Source organism: Pygoscelis adeliae, unplaced genomic scaffold (genome assembly GCF_000699105.1).
Source record: "Pygoscelis adeliae isolate BGI_AS28 unplaced genomic scaffold, ASM69910v1 Scaffold171, whole genome shotgun sequence".
NCBI lineage: Eukaryota > Metazoa > Chordata > Aves > Sphenisciformes > Spheniscidae > Pygoscelis > Pygoscelis adeliae.
The window spans coordinates 196210-204341 of record NW_008824186.1 but is presented as its reverse complement, the minus strand read 5'-3'; the positions used below and the strand labels follow the sequence as shown (position 1 = coordinate 204341).

The following is an 8132-nucleotide window of genomic DNA, read 5'->3' as shown; positions in this document are numbered from 1 at the left end:
CTTCTTTTGATGCAGCCCAGGATACGATTGGCCTTCTGGGCTGCGAGCGCACATTGCTGGCTCATGTCCAGCTTTTCATCCACCAGTACCCCCAAGTCCTTCTCGGCAGGGCTGCTCTCAATCCCTTCATCCCCTAGCCTGTCTTGATACCAGGGGTTGCCCTGACCCAGGTGCAGGACTTTGCACTTATGTCCTGTTGAATGTTTTACTTGTCAAGGAACCCACAAAAGCTTTACCTCAAAGGGCAAAAGAGCAATGTATTGACATTGCTTTGTAGAACTACCTGCTTTACCTGACCATATGAAGGATACATACAAATGCTCCGTTAGAAAAAGCTGAGGCAAGAAACTGTCAAATACAGTGTTAAGCCATTTGTGTATTTTATGGAATGTCAGGTTGAACCTTGGACTTACCTTTGTAAGACGAAAGTGTTGTGAACAACACACAAAAATGTCTCATCTTGCTCCGAAATAGCTGCGTAATTCCTTTTGTTCTGTTTTAATGCATAATAAGCATAAAATAAATGGGAGACAAACATTTTTACTCCATAACTGAGCTGGAAGGTGCTTCTACACGCAAGTTACTAGTAACATCAATCCATTCATTAAGTCAGGTAGTGGCTAAAGAAGTAGCTATACACAGATTTGGTGGTATATATTTAAATGCATGCATAAAGAAGGCCTTAAGATATTATCAAGCTTCTGCATTTGTCGTGAAAAAGCATTAGAAATATTGCTAGAGCCCTCTACATGCACGCATTCGGGAAACAATCACAACTCCTTCCTCAGGAAAAAAGAAAACAGGGAGAAAGAAAATAACCCTGCCCTTTGCATTTTTGCATAGGCAAGTGTAAGATAAAGACCTTGTGGATCTCCTTTCCCACATAAATACACAGAGGAAAACTCCCCAGATCAGAAGGAAACCCAGACAGAAACCTTCTCCCCGAGCAAGGGGCTAGCATCCACCTCTGCCACTCACACCCAGGCCTCTGCCAAGCTCCCGGTGCACAGCACAGCTCCTCCTTCCTCTGCCAGCACCTGCTGCTTCGCATCTCCCAAAGCCATCTCCCTCGCAGGGCTGCCATCAGCCCCAGGATACCTTAACTCTGCGTTAGAGGCACAAAGAGCGCTGAACTGCCCGAGGTCGGCATCCTGCTGAGTCCACCTCCAGGGTAGAAGTGCTGCTCCCGAAGGAATAAAGCCATTCCCCTTTGTATGCTATTCTGCATTTATATTGAAAATTGATATGTGAAGTATTCATTAAAATTACTCCACAGAGGACACTAAAGGCAATTTTTTTCCCCACAACACGCCCAAAGCAGGTTGGCCTAGTGCACATTAACCTATTTTCCTGTCCGTTTATCTAAGCATCAAAGTTATAAATAAGATGCGGCTGACCTGTAGTGCTGGTTGTGTCTTACTGTACTGTACAGAGTAGCTCTGCAGTGTGTGCTGGGGAGTATTACATTACTCATCACCCCTCTGCTGCAGTTTCAGCTCAGATACCTACTCCCAAATATATACCCAGGACAAGACCCAGCACTTCATTAAATATTTGGCACATTGTCTCAAATTACCTTTGACACACAGGGTTATTTATACATCGTGGCACATTGCATGCCTCTGTGACAAGATAGCATCACACAATACTGTATGTCAGGAATGCAGGCAACAGATTTAAACCAATCCCCACTTCAAGACACTTTTACTAGGAAGCAGGTCACAAACTGAGTAATATCCGTTTTATGCACTGAAAAATGTATGTTATTCATTTCCAGGAAATAAAGTCAACCACCCTAATCCTTCTCCCCTCTCACATACACCCCCCCATCAGAACAACAGAAAGATGGTTTCTTTTGTCATAACAGGTTCGCTGTTGGGATGTATTCAGTTCTTTAGGCAAGCCTTATTCTTCCTAATGCATTTGCTAGGACACCTAATGTTGACTTGGTGCAAGGGCAGTGTTTCAGAGAGTAATTACAGCAAGAGGTATTTGGTTATATCCATTGAATTCAGTTTTGAATACGCACCAATAGTTCATATTTATGGAGCTCGTTTCCAAGCCTTAAACATGTGCACATTTCTGATATTCATTCAACCACATTAATGTTCTGAACACAAATACTGTAAGAGGAGTGTCAGCTGTTACTTTTAAAAATCCATAGACAGAAATGGGAGGAACCTACAATCTGCATTCATCTTATGAAGCAAAACTCCAAAATCTGAAAAGTGTCTCTCAACTTCAACATTCTTCTGTCCCTACAGCTGTGCAATTACTTAAACAATTTTCTGAACCAACAGAAATGGTTGCACAGGTGGCAACCATAGGAATCCTTAGCACTCAGTGAAAGGGGAAAACCAAACACTGGGCAGAGGGCTAGGAGTTTGGATCCGAAAGAGAACTCATCCACATAAATTATCCAAACCCAAATATCAGATGTCATCAGCAGTTCCTTCAGTCCAGCTAGGATGGAAATGAGACCTGGAGAAGTAAGTTCTCTTCTCAGGATGCTCACTCCTTTCATAGAATCATAGAATCATTAAGGTTGGAAAAGACCTCTAAGATCTTTAACCTCTAACATCAGCCTCTAACATCATGACCTCTAACATCAACCCAACACCATCATGTCCACTAAACCATGTCCCTAAGTGCCACATCTACACGTCTTTTAAATACTTCCAGGGATGGTGACTCAACCAACTTTATGACCTCTAACAAGAGAAAAGCAATGGAGATTCAAGTGTACAAGTATATACTGTGCCAGATCCACAGCTGGGGTGAAGTGACGACGACAAGAATATTTAAAATGAATAAATAAATAAAATCAGCACTGACTATACACTAACTACCATGAAGTCAAGCTCAAGTACTTCCTGCAATACAAGCCTGGAATTTTCTCCTAGTCAGCTCAGATTGCTACTTAAAATTATTCCCCAGCTCAGCACAAGGTGACACAGCATAAAGAAAATCCATAATAAACAGCCTGACAACAAGCATATACAATAGATGATCCTGTACAAAAAGAAGCTGATCTCATGAGTAAGCAGAAACCAAAAACTACCCACTATCTTCTAAAGTTTATTAACGGTAATGTTTAACCAGAGGTGTTTTTCAGCTGGAAAGGGTGTCAGCAGAGAACATTGTGTTGCATTATGAATTTCTCCCTTGCTTTTAGCAACTGCCTTCAGAGACTGCACTTGTTTCTCTAAATCCTTCTGTGCTACTCCCTGTGTGCACAAGTTTAGAGACCAAGGGTACTGTACCTCCCTAACACCACTAACAGATGGGACTCACCTCAGCCAATAACACAGATTATAGTTATTGCGATATACTCTCATACGATTACATGCAAAAAAGAATTCCACTATCTGCCAAACGCAAGTCTTCTCAAAGAGAGGGGAAAATGCATCTTCTGCTCCTGCTCTACTTTCTGCTTTGCCTTTTTTTCTTTTTAAAAAAACTGTTAATTTTTTGCTGGACTCCATCATATATGATTTGCACATGATAGACTAGGAAAAGACATCTTGGAAGATTTAAAAGCCTTCCAATTGGCTTTTGGAGTTGCCTATTCAGGTAAGAAAATGGCAAAATACGTTATCTGAATCAAGTAGTATTTTGATGTACTCAGTCTTTCAAAAGTAACCCTATACAAAAAACCCCCAACAAACCACAACATAAAATATGCAGAAGAGTTAAGATAAGCAATTGAATTACCAAAGACTACATTTAAAGTTGATTATAAAACATCCCCACACATTCCAAACAAAAATTTCACATGGCTTTGGAAATTCTATTTTGATGCTTGGCTATGGCAGTTACACAGAAGGATAAACCGTAACACCCCCTTGGGCATTACTGCAGTCTACACAGGCAATAAGCTGCAAGCTTAAAAGGTCTGAGAAGGATTTATCGTGAACTAACTGATCCGACGAACCTGCTTTTTAAGAAGCCAAGACTCCACAACACACACTGAGAATGCCAGGCGCAGTCATTTTAAAAACTGAATTGGTAATATCCACTTGGCTGAATGCAGCAAGTGGAGGAACTGCTGGCATTATTTGTCCAGACCAATGCAGACGAGATGCCAATGACAAGAACGAAAGTTTAAATCTAATCTACATATTCCCATCACACAATTCAATAAGCCATCTGCCTGAAGGAGTCAGGCCCCAAATAGGAAGGTTTCAGAGACCAGTTAACAAAACGTAGCAAAGTGTCCAGAAACAGACAGGCAGGTGATCTCTGAACCCATGGGTTGTCTTCAGAATTATTCCCCCCTCACCAGGTCTTACCATAATAGCTCTAGGAGGAAAAAAGCAAGAAGAAATGAACCCGAGTTCAGACTTTCCTCCTAGTTACATCAGTGTTAGTGGGACACTGAAATAAAAATAATCAGAACTCAACTGAATATAAGTTAGGGCAGTAGTGTCTATTATAATTTGTGTTGCGGTAGGGTCTACCTTTCTTAACAAGGAATTGGGCTTCTCTTCCCCCCTTTCCCACACAGTACATGCCCACAAAAATTTGGAGAGGATAATAAAACAAAAAACCCAAAACCTCTCACTGAACAACAGTCCAGAGCAGGAAGAGGGGTTGATAGCACACGCAGCTCAGATTTAAGCACAAGTCTGAATTTTTTTCCTTTCATGGAACTAAGAGTCTAAATATGACTAAAGATCATTTTGGGGAAGTTTTTACTTGCTTGTAAATGTAACTACGCATAGATGAAAGAGTTATTCTTAGTCATCTTCTCCATGTCAGAAATAAACCCAGCAATTTCCAGAATGTGTCACAATACAACATTAACTATGTATCTGCACGGTCACTGAATCAGCGGACACTTAATAGCCTTAATTTAGAATATCTGTATTTTCTGGAAACAATCTAATGTACCATGCTGGAATACCCCGAACTACTAATACCACTTCTGAAGGAGTCAAACTGCAGCATAAACACCCCTAAAACTGGTCCTAGTGATGAGTAAAGCAAACAGCGTGCCATCCCTTAGCAGTCAGGGTGCCAGACACAGAGCAGAGGCTGCATTTTTCAAATTAATGGACTTCTCACACAGAAAGCTTGAAAAGAAAAGAAAATTTGCTCACATACAAAATGCACATGCTAAATGTAGATTATACAGGTACACATGTATTATACAGATACATGCATGCCAGGCTGCCTGTACAGGTGTACAAAGCATTGTAGGCACATTGTAGGGGTTGCAGGCACAACCCCTCAGCCTTCCTGTAGCATGTTGGCTCTGAACGCAACACTCGAGCAAGCTGAGAAAACAGAAGGACCATATGGGGAGGCAGACAATTTCAGTCATCTGAAATTGTCTTCATTTTAAGGGAATCAAAACACACCATGCCCCTAAGAAGCAAAGCCTCTTCCACCAGAAAACAGAGTTTTTCTGCTGACGCCAGGGGAATCTAACTGAGACAAAGGACTCCTGAGGAACAGATACACGTTACCAAGGACTCACAACAAACGTTACAGCCACGTGAAAGAGTCCCAATGGGAAATATATAGCATTTGAAAGTTTTCCCTTGAGTTTTCAAGATACTAATTATAAAATACCAGAGCAGTGAGACAGCTGGAGCAGATACAAGGTACGTGCTAAAAGAGGTGAAAGACTTAAAGCACACTCACGGAGAAACCGGATAGCAATCACCTCTCTTGTTTTATAGTTTCTTACACTTAAAGAACATCTCCAGCCAAAAAATGGGCTCTCTCATCTCCACAAGGAATGGGACATGGACACCAGACAAGAAAACTCTGCTTCAGAATATCTTAGAAAAAACAAAATCTTTTCAGATTATACTTACCTCTAGATTCTAGACAAAACTGAAGAAAACCTGAACTCCTCACAAACAGCAATGCAACCACCACCCTGATATCAGGGATATTTTACTGCTGTGCATTTTTAGGGCAGCATTAAGGCAACTAAGAACAAGAAATAAAAGAAATGCAGAGTTTCAGAGATGATTTCTCATTTCTGTATAGTTTACTGGTTTGCTAAGAATTCACCTAGTTTTACAGATAGGGCAGGAAAAGTCACATCGCTTGCTGCAGGCCACATGGCAAGAAGAATTTGGATGCAGCATCCTTCAGTTTCCCATTGGAACTTCATTTCTCCACCACACAGTATAAGCTGCATCTCCAATATCTTTTTCTAGTACTGTGAAGAGAAGAGAACTAACTAACCAACGTCAAGCAGCATCTTAAAACCTTTATTTGTCAGGTATGAACTTGACAGGTCTGTTTCTCGTGGGGGACAATATACCTTTTGCAGCAACAATCTTGAAAAGGAGAACTGCATAAAATGCACGAGTCGAATGCGCTGGTACCTGGCTAGGCAGCCTCATCATAAAGCAGCCTCCCAGCACACAGCCTTGCAGTATGGAGAATCCAAGACGTAGGAAAGGGACTGAGAATTTCTTAACCCAAGGCTTTAGCTGAAAAAGACCATTATGTCTGTGCTGTAAGTAGGTGTGTCCATTCATACCAGCTGCTTTATGGAATACTGATGTCTTCTGGCATATGTTGCTGGTGACCCCATCACCCCAGCCCTGTGCTATTGCCACTGCAGGCTCTGCTATCTGCCCGAGGGGGGAAGCAGCAGTGATAAGGAGGAGGTGGGGCGAGATTCAAGTGAGGGGAGTAAAGAGGCTAATTACTGCTTTGGACAGCAAGTAAAATGGTTACAGAGATAAATACAGCGCTTGTATTTTGAAGACAACTTGTATTTTCAAGCAGAAAATTGTACAATTGTACATTTTTCAAGTTTCTAAAGAAGTGAAACATGACAGAAACTGAGACAACGTAAGATTCAGCCTGAGTAAGACTAAGATCAAGGATGTGTCGAGTGTTAAGTGAGTCAACGCAATTTTAATTCTTAAAACGTTTACTGACCTCATAATACACAGAGAAAAACCGTATCATATCTCTAGAGTTAGGAGCAAAAGTTTGCTGACACTTCGGTACAGTGTTTTGGAAGTGCATTTTTCAGATGTGTCCTCCAGAAAGGATGAAACCCACTGTATTTAGGTAAATAACCAGATAACTTCCAACTAAGTATACATGGACAGACACTTATTTAGAGTGCTTGTGTAAATGACAACAGACATGAATTCCAGTTTGGTTGTTGGATAATCTGTTTTCCACCCATGTAGTATAATTAGCAACCAATATAGGAGTGGCGAAATGAGGGAAGCAAGATGCCCTCTTTTCTCCCAGATCAAGGCACTTCATGAACATCAATTACATGTTAATATCCCTGGGAGGCAAGCGTGACAAGTCTTATTAAGCCATTTTAAAGATTAGGACACTGAGTTACAGAGAGATTAAGAACTTCCTCAAAACCAACAGCAGAATCAGAGAGGGGGCAGCTACACCCCAGCCGGGCTTGGTGGCACAAGACTGCACCGCTCCATCTTATTACAGGATTTAGGGTCTCTAAGGGGAAAGAAAAAAAAAAACTCTGCACTCATATGAAGTTTCCTGGCCATGCCAACACACCTCAGTTTTGACCTGCAGGGACCATCTTTACATACAAGAATGTAGTTTGGTTTCCACGCTCAGATTGCATTTGGGCTGAAAATACCGGCAAGGTTGCCAATTGTAAACGGTTTCTAAGGTCGACAGGGACGTCCAGATCTTTTCCGATAAGTTTGAGAGAGAACTTAAAACTTTTTGATACCGGTTCAACCCTATAAGCCTAGGGGCAAATAAATCTACAGTCATCAGTCTTCGAGCCAACCCACGACCAACTATCTGAATTCAAGTCACATGCTGAATTTACACATTAAAAACGCCGTGAACACGACAAGACAATTACTATCATAGGTTAAGACAGACTTCAAAGCACAAAGAAAAACCCAACAGATGCCATATTCAATTAGCCCAAAAGGTGAGCAGAGAAGGATGTTACGCTGATTAACACGCTCATTAAGACGCGTCCAAACTAATAGCCCACTTCAGTGTTGTAACACATTTAGAAAGCATTTTGCTGTCTTAATCCCAGCGTACTTACGAAGCTAAAGATTATTTTTACTTTCCCCGCGTCGCTCGCCGACGCGGCGCGAGCCCAGGGAGTTACCCTGCGTCACCGCAAAGGCGCGGGGGGCAAGTAC

At 41.6% G+C, this 8132-nt stretch overlaps 1 protein-coding gene across 10 annotated transcripts in view; it reads right to left on the bottom strand.

Annotated features, from left to right (window-relative positions):
• The window catches only part of MICAL2 (microtubule associated monooxygenase, calponin and LIM domain containing 2), an 88249-nt gene extending 80198 nt beyond the window's left edge, over positions 1-8051 (bottom strand). For 9 of the 10 annotated variants that reach the window (XR_664041.1, XM_009334476.1, XM_009334477.1 and 6 more), the window contains exon 1: positions 5826-5943. The gene's annotated coding sequence lies outside the window, so the exon portion shown is untranslated. Of the gene's footprint in view, positions 1-5825; positions 5944-8032 lie in introns of those variants that run through there. The other variant, XM_009334475.1, reaches the window with a different exon arrangement.
• Between the last annotated feature and the right edge of the window lie 81 nt (positions 8052-8132).